The sequence below is a fragment of the Salmo trutta genome, chromosome 17, assembly GCF_901001165.1.
Source record: "Salmo trutta chromosome 17, fSalTru1.1, whole genome shotgun sequence".
Classification (NCBI taxonomy): Eukaryota; Metazoa; Chordata; class Actinopteri; order Salmoniformes; family Salmonidae; genus Salmo; species Salmo trutta.
The window spans coordinates 50308432-50323695 of record NC_042973.1 but is presented as its reverse complement, the minus strand read 5'-3'; the positions used below and the strand labels follow the sequence as shown (position 1 = coordinate 50323695).

At 41.3% G+C, this 15264-nt stretch overlaps 1 protein-coding gene across 3 annotated transcripts in view; it reads right to left on the bottom strand.

The window, feature by feature from the left end:
• LOC115152354 (anoctamin-1) overlaps positions 1–5624 on the bottom strand; it is a 68528-nt gene extending 62904 nt beyond the window's left edge. For 2 of the 3 annotated variants that reach the window (XM_029697132.1, XM_029697138.1), the window contains exon 1: positions 5395–5624. The gene's annotated coding sequence lies outside the window, so the exon portion shown is untranslated. The remainder of the gene's footprint in view (positions 1–5394) is intronic. The other variant, XM_029697135.1, reaches the window with a different exon arrangement.
• Between the last annotated feature and the right edge of the window lie 9640 nt (positions 5625–15264).

The following is a 15264-nucleotide window of genomic DNA, read 5'->3' as shown; positions in this document are numbered from 1 at the left end:
TAAGACCCTCACAAACTTCTACAGATGCACGATTGAGAGCGCCTGGTACGACAACTGCACAGTCCACAACCGCAGGGCTCTCAAGAGGGTGGTGCAGTCAGCCCAACACATCACCGGGGGCACACTGCCTGCCCTCCAGGACATCTACAGCACCCGGTGTCACAGAAAGGCCAAGAAGATCATCAAGGACCTCAGCCACCTGAGCCATGGCCTGTTCACCCCGCTACCATCTTGTAGGTGGAGACAGTACAGGTGCCACAAAGCTGGGACCGAGAGACTGAAAAACGAACTTTCTAGCTCCAGGCCATCAGACTGTTAAATTGTCACCACTAGCCGGCCTCCGCCCAGTACACTGCCCTGAACATTAGTCACTGTTACTAACCACCCGGTACTCAACCCTGCACCTGAGAAATTGCTGCCCTATGTACATACTGTAGTCATTGAACACTGGTCAGTTTAATAATGTTTACATACTGTTTTACCTACTTTATATGTATTTACTGTATTCCAGTCAAGGATCATCCTATATACAGTCGAAGTCGGAAGTTTACATACACCTTAGCCAAATACATTTAAACTCAGTTTTTCACAATTCCTGACATTTAATCCTAGTAAAAATTACCTGTCTTAGGTCAGTTAGGATCACCACTTTATTTTAAGAATGTGAAATGTTAGTAGTAGAGAGAAGGATTTATTTAAGCTTTTATTTCTTTCATCACATTCCAAGTGGGTCAGAAGTTTACATACACTCAATTAGTATTTGTTAGCATTGCCTTTAAATTGTTTAACTTGGGTCAAACATTTTGGGTAGCCTTCCACAAGCTTCCCACAATAAGTTGGGTGAATTTTGGCCCATTTCTCCTGACAGAGCTGGTGTAACTGAGTCAGGTTTGTAGGCCTCCTTGCTCGCACACACTTTTTCAGTTCTGTCCACATATTTTCTATAGGATTGAAGTCAGGGCTTTGTGATGGCCACTCCAATACCTTGACTTTGTTGTCCTTAAGCCATTTTGCCACAACTTTGGAAGTATGCTTGGGGTCATTGTTAATTTGGAAGACCCATTTGCAACCAAGCTTTAACTTCCTGACTGATGTCTTGAGATGTTGCTTCAATATATCCACATAATTTTCCTGTCTCATGATGCCATCTATTTTGTGAAGTGCACCAGTCCCTCCTGCAGCAAAGCACCCCCACAATATGATGCTGCCAGCCCCGTGCTTCACGGTTGGGATGGTGTTCTTCGGCTTGCAAGCCTCACCCTTTTTCCTCCAAGCATAACGATGGTCATTATGGCCAAACAGTTATATTTATGTTTCATCGGGCCAGAGGACATTTTTCCAAAAAGTACGATCTTTGTCCCCATGTGCAGTTGCAAACCGTAGTCTGGCTTTTTTATTGTGGTTTTGGAGCAGTCGCTTCTTCTTTGCTGAGCAGCCTTTCAGGTGATGTCGATATAGGACTCATTTTACTGTGGATATAGATACTTTTGTACCTGTTTCCTCCAGCATCTTCACAAGATCCTTTGCTGTTGTTCTGAGATTGATTTGCACTTTTCACACCAAATTACGTTCATCTCTAGGAGACAGGACGCACCTCCTTCCTGAGCAGTATGACGGCTGCATGGTCCCATGGTGTTTATACTTGTGTACTATTGTTTGTACAGATAAATGTGGTACCTTCAGGCGTTTGGAAATTGCTCCCAAGGATGAACCAGACTTGTGGAGGTCTACGTTTTTTTTCTGAGGCTTTGGCTGATTTCTTTTGATTTTCCCATGATGTCAACCAAAGAGGCGCTGAGTTTGAAGGTAGGCCTTGAAATACATCCACAGGTACCCCTCCAATTGACTCAAATGATGTCAATTAGCCTATCAGAAGCTTCTAAAGCCATGACATCCTTTTCTGGAATTTTCCAAGCTGTTTAAAGGCACAGTCAACTTAGTGTATGTAAACTTCTGACCCACTGGAATTGGGATACAGTGAATTATAAGTGAAATAATCTGTCTGTAAACAATTATTGGGAAATTACTTGTGTCATGCACAAAGTAAATGTCCTAACCGACTTGCCAAAACTATAGTTTGTTAACAAGAAATGTGTGGAGTGGTTGAAAAACAAGTTTTAATGACTCCAACATAAGTGTATGTAAACTTCCGACTTCAACTGTACATATGTATATTTACCCCAAAAATATATGGGCCATTAGAAGAGCTAGAAACATATGCAGAAACATAAGCATTTCACTACACCTGCGATAATATCTGCTAAATATGTGTACACGACCAATAAATCACATTTGATTTGATTTTGATCTGATGCGAATTTTACAATTTGTGTGATATGTTAGAAATGATGTTGAAATTCGTGCAATATCTTATGAATTTGTTGTGATTAAGACACAGGAGTGCATTTTTAAGTACCGTAATTTCCGGACTATAAGCCGCAACTTTTTTCCCACGCTTTGAACCTCGCGGCTTAAACAATGACGCGGCTTATATATGCATTTTTCCCGCTTTCACATTTTTTTTTCTCCAAAAAAACACATTCTGTGACATGCTCAGTTTTTTGGCGGCATGAAGCTTTCATTAGACCAATGAAATTGCCGAACGGGTTAAGGTCAAACAACTTTTTGTTTTACTGTAATTGCATGGGAATGGTGCAAGCAGGTTGGCTGCCAGGTAATGTGTTTACATATTACAGCATATGAAATATACACTGAGTGTACAAAACATTAAGAACACCTGCTCTTTCCATGACATAGACTGACCAGGTGAATCCAGGTGGAAGCTATGATCCCTTATTGATGTCACTTGTTAAATCCACTTCAATCAGTATAGATTATCACTATAGATTAACGGGAGAAGACAGAGGGTGAATGGGCAAGACAAAATATGCAAGTGTCTTTGAATGGGGTATGATGGTAGATGCCAGGCGGCTTGTGTCAAGAGCTGCAATGCAGGTCCTAATGTTTTGTACACTCAGTGGATATTAATATTTGGTCTTTAATATCACTTGCACTTCTAGAGGCCTTAACAAAGGCTTCCAAACCCGCAGTGACTACAGGACAAAACAGACCAAGGGCATGGCAAACACTCATCCATTAAAGGTTTGAGACTTGCTGCTCCTCTACTACGCCCCCTATACACATTTCATTGTTGGGACACTACTAGCACATATCAGTTATATTGGTACAGCACTCTCACTCACGGGTGCAACAAATGTTGCCTCTTACAAGGCACACCTCAAAATATGTTGATGAGTCAGAAATAACAATACCATGCACCCACCAAAAATACGGTAGGGTACTGTATTCTGCTGGGTGTAATTATAGTACCATTTGAAATACAGTAGATCTTTACAGAAATGTATACTGTTAAACCAATGTTTCATTGGAATATAAGGTACAATTTACATGTTCCACCTAAAATCACAGGTTAGTTGTATTGTATAATACTGTAAAAACAACAAGATATTTTAACAGTGTACCCAGAAGGTGCTGAAAATATTTGTCCACTTCACTGCCGCTTCAAAAAGATATTTACTAAAATGGTCTGAGCTTCATGTGTCTCACCTGACAGCATGAGGTTGGCCCCTTAAACTGACATTTTTTGTCTCCAGTATACATAACCTATTACTGTAAAGCAATACAGGGATGGGAATCTTTGATGGGGTTGGGGGCCACCAAAAACCTGAACTTATGAGGGGCCGCAATTGCTAATATCCATATCCGCCCCTGTCCCCAATTGCAAGAAAAAAAATGGTGGCCCCCCTCTTGACAGTAGAGATTAGTTTTAGACATTAAAACTACATTTTGGAGTCAATTTCGTGCAATTCTACACATTTTGCCATGGGGCGGAGAGAAGATTGTACAACACATGTCAGCTCATTTCCTCCAATTATACACATTTTGCAATAGGGTGGAGATCAAAATCCTATCTAAAAAATGTTAGCTGACATAGGCTAATTGACTGACTATCAGTGACTGACAAAACAAGAGAAGAACTGCTGATCCACAACCAAGTTTACATATTGCACCTTGTGTATTCTACTATTCTAACTTATAACAGTAAGTTGAGACCCCTGGTGGAAATTGATCAGAGGGCCCATCCGTGAAATGCAGTATGTTAAAGTAATTTTCACAAGAGGCTACCATTAATAGGCTACCAATAATAGTATTTTTCTGCATTTTACCCATAATGCAATGCAATTTCATTCTGTAAAACCTATAAAGTGTTTTACTGTATGTTCTACAGTGTTTTACTGTTGAAATGACAGAAAAGTCTTACAGTGTGTAATGACTGAACACGCAATGCACGCAGCATCGACAATATGACCTTCTGACAGCCTTGCACAGTGCACTCCCTCCTGACTGACAAAGACAGGTGAGGGTTTTGCGACAGGGAAAACTCCTCTCTCACAACATGATTGTCATACTCCTGGATTAGTTTGTACACCTGACACCATAGAATAGGAATTGGCTTCCCTTCCTCGAGCTCGACTGTCACTAAATCACATCCAAACAATAGGAAAGGTAAAAGTGGATGTTTCTGCTCCTGAGTGGCGCAGCGGAATAAGGCACTGTATTTCAGTGCTAGAGGCGTCACTACAGCCCCTGGTTCGAGTCCAGGCTGTATCACAACTGGCCGTGATTGGGAGTCCCATAGGGTGGCGCACAATTGGCCCAGCGTCGTTAGGGTTTGGCCGGGGTATGCAGTCATTGTAAGTAAGAATTTATTCTTAACTGACTTCACTAGTTAAATAAAGATTTTTTTTTAAATGCTTTGGCCGGAACAATGCGCTCCAAGTCAGACCTTTGTAGCTCCTTATTTTAAACTGTCAATGGGATTGCCGAATGTTTGTATACCAAATCATATACTCACATTTTGTACAGATACATACTGAAGCCTAGTTTCATGTCTGTGTCTGTATAACAAAACTTTTTTAACGCTTGCTCAGACTCAAAAATATAACGATTATCTCCCGCTCTCGCTGCTTGAATTCCCTTTCATCTAGCGGAGTCCGACCTATGCAAAGCGCTGCAGGTTAACCAGCTCCCTTTACAGTTCAAGTTAAAGATGCAAAAGACCAAAGTAAATAATTAATTCACTGCATTTTATATCACACTCATAATTACACCATTGTATCAATTCACAAAACAATCGAAAAATAGATACACGTCTCGTTGTATGTTTATTACATCGTTATTACGCACGCAGATTAAAGGGTGTTATTGTCCTGCGTGAGAAATTGAGTTGACATGTATCATTTTGAAATATGCATTTAAACACAAAATATAATAGTTCGCTGTGACAATGACTTAAGCTAGTCTTGTCATTGTTTCACCATCCCCACATACCAACTGAAAAAATTATACAGAGATGTATCAGCAACTTTATACCTGCAGTGGATGAAATAAAAAGCCTCCGGTCCAACCTGCTGAGAAGGTTTACAGAGAATTTAAATCCATAGTGACCATCAAGCAGTCAGCCTCTCCTCGTTGTTCCCGAGGATAGTCAGTGAGCGCTGCGCTCTTGTCAGCCCTCCTTCGTCGAGTCGCGCGAAAAGTGTGAGGCAGAGGAACATGCATGAAGAACTATATCTGAGGCAGTCCCTCTTTTCCTCTTTGCCATTGAAGTATCAGCCCTTTTTTTATGGCGTAGAGTAAACCAAATTTAATTTAGGAGCCAAACATTCCCAACTCAATAATTTAATTCGCCAATACATTTAGGCAGGCCATATATTTAGGCTGTATTGAATTATCCATCGGGGTTTGTTCCATATGCATGAGACTACTTCACTTGATTGGGCATTATTCTGTCCCACAAATACCAGAACTTACCACAATGTAATAATGAGGTGCTTTGAAAGACTAAAACTAGTGGCAAGTGAGCTGCCACCACCTTAATTAAAGGAGACAAAACCTTAATTTTGCTGGAGTACTGAAACATATGGGTGTGAGGGTAGTGGGACAAATGTAAGGTGTACTGAAACATTCATCCTGAGGTGTTCTGAAACATGACAAGGTGAGTTTTAACCAGTGGTGGTCGGTGCCGTTTAAGATGAGGGAGGACAATTTTTATTTTCATGACCATAGCCTTATTTCTATTACAGCATATTCGATGACTGTCATTCATATTACATTCACCCATTTCAATGTAACAGGGATAGGTTTAGGCCACTACATGAAACTCACATTTTCCCTACACCCATCATGAGGTTGCTACAACCTAGCCTACGAATTAAAGTTTACAAAGTAGGTGCACACAGGTCGAGAGAAAGATTTGAAGTGACAGACAGTGACACATTCAATACAGTGACACTCTCCTGCATCTAGCTGATCCAGGGTGTAATCATTAGTCCAACAGTTGTAAATGAGAGTTTCTATTGGAAAAATTCAGGTATGTCTGTCCCTGTTACGTTTGCTTCCGTTTAAGAAAAGTTGTTCAACAGATTCGACGGAATGAATACACCCCTGATCACGCGTAAACACAGTTCACTTTCATAGCAGCCGCATGGTATTCCTTCTCGCATCAATGCACTCTCCTCCTCACCTTTTCCCTTCGATTGTGGACTTCAATGCACAACACATCAGCAGTATGAGACCAGGCAAAAAAAACATTTCCAAGCCAAATCATATCATAACCGCTACACACAGCCTACATCGTTGTCCCCATATTAGCTAAAGTAACGCCATAGTCAACATAGCTAATAGAACTACTGTGTTAGTAAACCTGCTACAATCATGCAGTAACGTTAGTGTTCAGCCAGTAAGCAGTTTAGCACTTACACCGGCGGGCCCTGGTGGCAATAAGTTAGTAAAACTAAAAGCTTACCTTGACTTGGAAGAGTTCCAGTGTTGTGTTGGATAGTCATAGCCAGCTAGCTGACATACCATCCCTCTGTTTGAGCAGGCTAAACTAGCTAGCTGCATTTGCTAGCTAAGTAAGTAAAATTAAAAGTGAAAAAAAATTATGAAATCTCTCTATCTTGCTTCTCCTTCATTTTGGAAGAAATACATTTTTTCAACTATTGTCTCGCTCTCTCTTTGAGTCAGCTACTCACAACATTTTATGCACTGCAGTGCTAGCTAGCTGTAGTTTACACTTTCAGTATTAGATTAATTCTCTGATCCTTTGATTGGGTGGACAACATGTCAGTTCATGCTGCAAGAGCTCTGATAGGTTAGAGGACGTCCTCCGGAAGTTGTCATAATTACTGTGCAAGTCTATGGAATTGAGAACCATGTATTGAAGTCAATGTACCCAGAGGAGGACGGAAGCTTGCTGTCCTCCGTCTACACCATGTTGCTACTCTACAGAATGCTGTTAAGGCTACTCTAGACCTTCATTGCAAAACAATGTGTTTTAATCAATTATTTGGTGACATGAGATTATATTTAGTATAGTTTTATCTAAAAAGGATAACTTTTAAAATGTTTAGCAATTTTTTTTTAAATGAAATTCACTGAGGAGGATGGTCCTCCCCTTCCTCCTCTGACAAGCCTCCACTGGTTGTAACAGCACTTAATAAAGAGTTGTGCAACACCTTGCCAGAGACTGGGAGCACTAACCCGGAAAAGAGTCTTTATATTCAGAAGAGGGTACATGGCATGGAAGGTTGTTCTGATAGATTGAATCCCAGTACAGTTGAGTTAGATTATATGATTGACAGTTGACAGTTCAGTTGACAGTCTGATTCTTGTCTTGATTGGCTTTGGTTAGAATTGGCCAGCCCGTGTGTCACGTAGTTTGTATGTATGTTTTTCTACAGGGAGACAGAGAAATAGCAAATAATAACAAGCAATAATTATAGTATATCAATGCATAATTAGGCTATTAACTTCTATAATATTAATACATTGCAAGACCAAAGCTAGAGCAGGCTAAGTTGGTAGTGGCTATTTAGTGTACCATATAGCATGTGTGGCATACATCATCAAACACTAGGTGAAGCTTACACAGTTAGTAGGCAAACAAGCCAGCACTTTTAACTAAATAGCTACATTTGCATAAAAAACAAGTGCACGAAAGGTGCAAACAATGACGTGTCAATTAACAACTACACGTAGCATCAAGAAAACTGATCAATGAATCACAATGTTTGTTTGACTTCGACTATTAGCATCATTTCTTGGATTGTTTTGGAGAGTTTCGTCTGACCGTTTGGTGCTCTCACCTGTATGAGTTCAGGAAGAACCCAAACACCCGGGGGGGGGGGGGGGGGCCTGCAAACTTGTTTTATACTTTACCACCTCCATGCCGCGGACTGGGGTAATTCTGAACAGTACCGCAGCACAATGTTTGAAGTTCACATTTTCCCTATAATCTAAACATTTGTCTTCTGATATGGGGGCCCACATTCTTCATACGGCATGTGGCTGTGGTTGAGAGGGGTAAAATTCAGAAGAAATGTGCCATCTTACTTCCTGCCCCAGCAGTCTGGGGTTCAATTCCCACATCCAACTTTCGTTCCTTCTCTGTTTCTTATCTGTCTAAACAAAGCACTGAAAAAATAAAGGTGGAATTTTACATAAAAATATTCTCCTTAGCCCTATTCAGACTTGCGCTAACTTTATTTAATATAGACTTTACAAATGTTTTTACTTAAGTCTATGCTTCATTGAGTCCCTGTTTAAGTCTACTTATCTCAAGTCTGAATCGGGCTCCATTTGCTCAGTTTTACAAGGGTGGTTCAGCACAACAGTTCAGTCTTGAACACTGGCTGAGTAGACTAAGGCATATTTTTCACAAGTGGGAGACCAGGGTTCACATCCACCTCTCACATGAAAGCCCACTTTATACGTTACCTCTGCTATAACTTACATAGCCCTAAACATTTTTATTGTAACATTATTTATGATCTCACAATGGGCCTGCAACTCTAGCCTATAATTAGTGGCATTTTCTACCCTACCCTCTTTAAAATGTTAATCAAAATATTGACTGAAAATCGTCATCAATCAATATTTATATCTTAAACCATTGGCAATTTAAAACCATGTCATTGTAAGAGACAGTCTGCCAAACCAGTATTTTACATGCACTAAAAAAAATCGTAAAAACACAACTTATCAGATTGAAGAACTAAGTTGGGTTTCTTTTTTAAACACTTTCTGTGTATCATAACACTTACATTCAAACACCCTCCAAACACCAGATCTCATTTTACATTAAAATACCCTTCCATTCTACACAATGATGGTGATTTGAATCATTCTATTTTAACAGTGAACAATAGCCTAACCAATCCACTGATCGCTAGGTACTCCTCTTTGTAAAATGTAATAAGGTCCATCGTAAGCAAATATGAGCTGTGACTGTTGTACTTAGATCTCTCTTAATCTCTATCAAACAGGTGCATCCTACAAAAGAACCCTGACGTGCCCCCCCACCTTTGATATTTGTCTCTAGTGCATTCCATTAAGGGTAACTATGTAGTAGGTCCTTCATTCAACTCCTACACTCAACTGTAATTGATTGTACTAGATCTGTCACCTCAACTTTTGGTGTGATAGAATCAACTATTTCAGAAAACCCTTGTTAGTCACGCATAATGATAACAATCATATGATAATCATCATCTTTAAGGTCGTCCTCGTTAGTAGAGAATCTCACTTGCTTACTGCTTGACATTAGTTATATGAGTTCACCTCAAATACTAAGATAGAGCTTTTCTTGTCCATGCGACCTGACCAGGTAAAACTCTACCTGAGTATTTGAGTTGTCATTAAACTCGCCTGACTTCAAGCTAAAAAATGTAAGGGAGATTCCCTCCTAAAATGGTTATCCACAAGGCCTGAGGCTTAACATTTGGCCAACATTCTTACAATTAAATGGCAATTGAATAATATGATTTGCCTTCACATACGCAGTTCAAGCAGACAATGCACAAGTGAACAATTATAACAAGAACTCAGTGGCCATGCCACAACATTATTAAAGACTAGACTGGAACTTTAACACTTTAGAGTGAAGCAATCTGATAGTTTCTTGTTCTTTGGTGCAATATTAAGTGGTAATACAATCAATAGAGCCACACCACACTAAGAAAGACATTTTGTGACATGGTAGAGTGAACCCAAGAGCAGAGAATGAACCAGACCAGGAATCAGCGACTTGGAAAAAACATAAATACTTCAGAACGTAACAATACAGGAAAACTAAAAACTCAAAACAACAAACACCCACACTCGAAAACTAATGTGGGGGAAACATACAGGGAACTGAATTCAAGAGCTAACAAAGGGAAACAGAAAACAAACCTCTCTTAAAGGGGGAATAATGAAATGATAAGACACACCTGAGTAACATAAAGTATCTAGGGCGGTCTCTGCCGCCCTCTGGTGCCAGGAGGAACCATGACGAACCTCCCCTTCTAGGAGCAGCTTCAGCCGCGGAGCCATGACGACCACCACATAGTCGGTTGAGGTTTCTAACAAGACCCGGGTCCAGGATTTGCCGGGCAGGCACCCACGCACGCTCCTCGGGACCGTAGCCCTCCGTCCACCAAGTACTGCAGGGTCCCTCGGAACCGACGAGCCTCCAACAGACACCGGACAGTGTAGGCTGGTCGGCCATCCACAAGTTGAGGGGAAGGAAGAGCAGGTGTGGGGGGAGAGAAGGGACTGGTCCTTACCAGTTTGAGACGGGAGAAATGGAAGGACGGACAGACCCCCATGGACCTGGGAAGCTGGAGACGATAGGTGACCGGGTTGATGTGACTCAGGATCTTGAATGGTACTATGTAGAGGAGCGAGTTTCCGCGAATCCACCTTTAAGGGAGATCATGGGTGGACAGCTACACTCGTTGACCCAGTCGGAGGAGCCGAAGATGTGTCGGTGCCGGTGTGCCTGATGTTGATGTCGAGCAGAGGAGCGGAGTAAGGAGGATTGCGCTCTGATCCAGGTGCAGCGACATCGCCGAATGAACGCCCCGGCTGATGGCACCCCTGCTTCAGCCTCTTGGGGGGGGGGGGGGGGGGGGGGGGGGGGCAAAACCAAACTGACACTCGGGTAGCCTTCCACAAGCTTCCCACAATAAATTGGGTGAATTTTGGCCCATTCCTCCTGACAGAGCTGGTAACTGAGTCAGGTTTGTAGGCCTCCTTGCTTACACACGCTTTATTTTTTTCAGTTCTGCCCACAAATGTTCTTTGGGATTGAGGTCAGGGCTTTTTGATGGCCACTCCAATATCTTGACTTTGTTGTTCTTAATAAGCTATTTTACCACAACTTTGGAAGTAGGCTTGGGGTCATTGTCCATTTGGAAGACCATTTTGCGACCAAGCTTTAACTTCCTGACTGATGTCTTGAGATGCTGCTTCAATATATCCACATACTTTTCCCGACTCATGATGGCATCTATTTTATGAAGTGCACCAGTCCCTCCTGCACCAAAGCACCCCCACAACATGATGCTGCCACCCCCTTGCTTCACGGTTGGGATGGTGTTGTTCGGCTTGTAAGCCTCCCCCTTTTTCCTCCAAGCATAACAATGGTCATTATGGCAAACCATTTCTATTCTTGTTTCATCAGACTAGAGGACATTTCTCCAAAAAGTACAATCTTTGTCCCTATGTGCAGTTGCAAACCGTAGTCTGGCTTTTTTATGGCGGTTTTGGAGCAGTCACTTCTTCTTTGCTGAGCAGCCTTTCAGGTTGTGTTGATATAAGACTCGTTTTACTGTGGATACAGATACTTTTGTACCCGTTTCCTTCAGCATCTTCACAAGTTCCTTTGCTGTTGTTCTGGAATTGATTTGCACTTTTCGCACCAAAGTACGTTCATCTCTAGGAGACAGAAGGCGCCTCCTTCCTGAGCGGTATGACGGCTGCGTGGTCCCATGGTGTTTATACTTGCGCACTATTGTTTGTACAGATGAGCGTGGTACCTCCAGGCGTTTGGACATTTCTCCCAAGGATGAACCACCATTTTTTTTCTGAAGTCTTGGCTGATTTCTTTTGATTTTCCCATGATATCAAGCAAAGAGCCACTGAGTTTGAAGGTATGCCTTGAAATACATCCACAGGTACACCTCCAATTGACTCAAATTATGTCAATTAGCTTATCAGAAGCTTCTAAAGCCATGACATCATTTTCTGGAATTTTCCAAGCTGTTTAAAGGCACAGTCAACTTAATGTATGTAAACTTCTGACCCACTGGAATTGTGATACAGTGAATTATAAGGGAAATAATCTGTCTGTAAACAATTGTTGGGAAAATTACTTGTGTCATGCACAATGTAGATGTCCTAACCGACTTGCCAAAACTATAGTTTGTTAACAAGAAATTTGTGGAGTGGTTGCAAAACGAGTTTTAATGACTCCAACCTAAGTGTATGTAAACTTCCGACTTCAACTGTACATATGTATATTTACCCCAAAAATATATGGGCCATTAGAAAAGATGCAGACAATTACATTGATGGAAGTAACAATCTATCTGCAATATTAAAGCTGATCCACCCCTTTAAAAAAAGAGTCTCACAGTGGTTCACCCCAACCTACAGTAGAATGGGCTTGATCTCATATTCCCCCTGACCGGAGCGAATGCGGCATCCATCGAGGGCTTGAATCTGCAGAGGGATGGGACATTTCACCCCAGGGATTTGTAAATCTCTGGTGAAGTCTTGATTCATGAAATTATCTGAGGCCCCGGAGTCCACAAAGGCTTGAATCTGGTGCTGACGGTTGTCCCAGTGGAGGGTTGTGGGTAGTGACAGACGGTGACTGGGTTGCCAAGAGGTAACTGCACAGCTCGTCAGGGTCTCTCCCGGGTTCTGGCGAGCTCTGGCATTTCCCGTCAGCTCTGGGCATGTAGCACGGAGATGGCCGAGACCTCCGCAGTAGACGCAGCAGCCTTCGCGCATATCACGCTCCTGTGGGCTCAGACGTGTGCGACCAAGCTGCATGGGATCCTCAATGCTGGGTTCGGGGGGGCTTGGGGTGCTCAGGAAACCGGGATACTAGGGTGGTGTCAAAAGAGCGCTGTCTCACCCATTCTCGAATGCAAACATACAGGGAGCTAAATTCAAGAGCTAACAAAGGGAAACAGAAAACACACCTCTCTTAAAGGGGAAACAATAATGAAATGATAAGACACACCTGAGTACCATAAAAAGTCTCGGCAGAGACCGCCCTCTGGTGCCAGGAAGAACCATAACACATTTAGAGCATTCAATTCCCACATTTGGTTAAGAAAAACATGTTATTTTAGTTGGTTTATCTAAATCAAATCAAATCAAAATCAAATCAACATCTAACCATCTAGCTTCTTGTGAGTTGAGTTCCATAGGTTTCCTTTTTTGAACCGGTATGTTTCCTGACTAGAAGGTGTTTCTGTCTTTGATTGACATAAATACAGATATAGTAGTCTATGTGGCTGCCCTGCTACTCTCTGTCCACAATGCACCACTATGCAACAAAGTTTGAGATTGACCCTAGTTCAAGGGACTGTATAGAGTTACTGTCTGCTACCTTAACCCCTTATAAAAATGATGAACTGCCCATCCACTGAAGCCAACAAATGTCAGTCTAACAGTCTTTCATGGTCCATGGCATGGCATTGATATGAGCATCCCTGGGATGAATACTATTTTTAATCTTTCAAATACTTTTAGTATTTGCTTTAGCCTGCCAGGAGTGCCAGAGTGGGAGGGGTTACACTTTTTTGACTATCCAATTTGGTTCTATTGTGCCAGGCATGCTCAATCAAGCACAGCTCAAGTATTTGAAATCATTTCGAATAGTATTTGAACCCTGGTCTGCTGTGGCGATAAACAGATAGCAGAGGCCTTAGGAAAGTTAAAAGAGTTCATGTTTAATGGCACACATTCTACAGCCACGAAGGTCAACTGTAAGGTCAGATATAATCAGTAAAACAACTTAGAGGTAGAATGCATTGTTTATATATGGTTGAGCAATGTTGACTCATACAGATTTGAGATCCCACAAATCTCCCTGTTCGGTTCAACGTGAATCTGATCTTTTTCCACTAATTGGTCTTTTGGCCAATCAAATCCAGGCCTTGTTTCCCAGTTGCGATGTAATTTAAGCGTTACGGTGATCGTACCAGATGCATCCTTATTTACGAAGCAACTTTTTAAAGTGTTTCCCAAACAAGCACATAGAGAACATTCGCAAAGTGCATCATTAGACATATGTCGATACTGATAGGATCGAAAGAAAAGCAGCTTTCTCCATTCAAATCTTACAGTAACATTAAAATGATTCCACAATACTGACGACGGATCAGCTCCTAGAGAGATATTACCACCTATGTCTTTTGAGGTGGTTTATTATGCGTACCCAATAATAATGCTCTCAATCACAGATTGGCCACATTTAGGCAAAACATTTAAGTAGCCTAGTGGCAAAATAGAACTCAACTGCCTATGTAGGCCTATATTTGATGTAATCACCTCGGTTTTCATTTGAAGCATAATTTTGCCCTTCACTTGTTTGTAACAATTGAAAATACTTTGGCAACTTTGAATTTGTAGTCAACTTCGTTCTGAAGTTATCGGTAGTAACAGTCAGACAGATAGCGTAAACAAATCTTGATTATATCTTTAGTGGATAACTGCTATGAATAAAGTGTATCGTTATTTACGAGCCAGCTTTTTAAGTGTTTCTCAAACAAGCACGTGGAGAGAACGTTCGCTATGTGCGTCATTTGACAGTGTGTCGGTACTGATAAGGTAAAAATCACTTGTAGATGTGCAACGGTTTTTATTATGAAGAGCTCTGGGAAACACCACCGCTAATAAAGATACATCGTAAGAAGGTTCTAGCGATGATCTTAATGCAAGGAAGGCTCTCGGAAACCAGGGCAATAATTAGGCAAAACATCTGAATTGGGCTGCCAGTGTAAACAAACACAGCCTTTGAAAGTTAGATACATGATTTATGGCTAAGACTATAGGCTTAATATAATTTGGGGCTAAGATTTTAAAACCTAATTCATAATAGATATACTGTGTCCGCGTTTAAAGAAAATGTGAAATTAGACACGCTGGGACCAGCAGGCAGTCACCTGTGTGTGAAGTTATTCCCTTTAATCATAATAATATTTCACAGTTGAACCACACGTGCCTCTTTTCACACAGTATACTTTGGACTGATTTCAAAATAAAGTATACCACCTTACCACCCAACACAGTATTCTCCTTAATCTGTCCAAATAGCTCCTCAATTCACCTCATAATATTGTAATAAATATTGTTTCCTAAACCTCTATCCAGTCGGTTTATTTTCCACCAGTCTTTTCT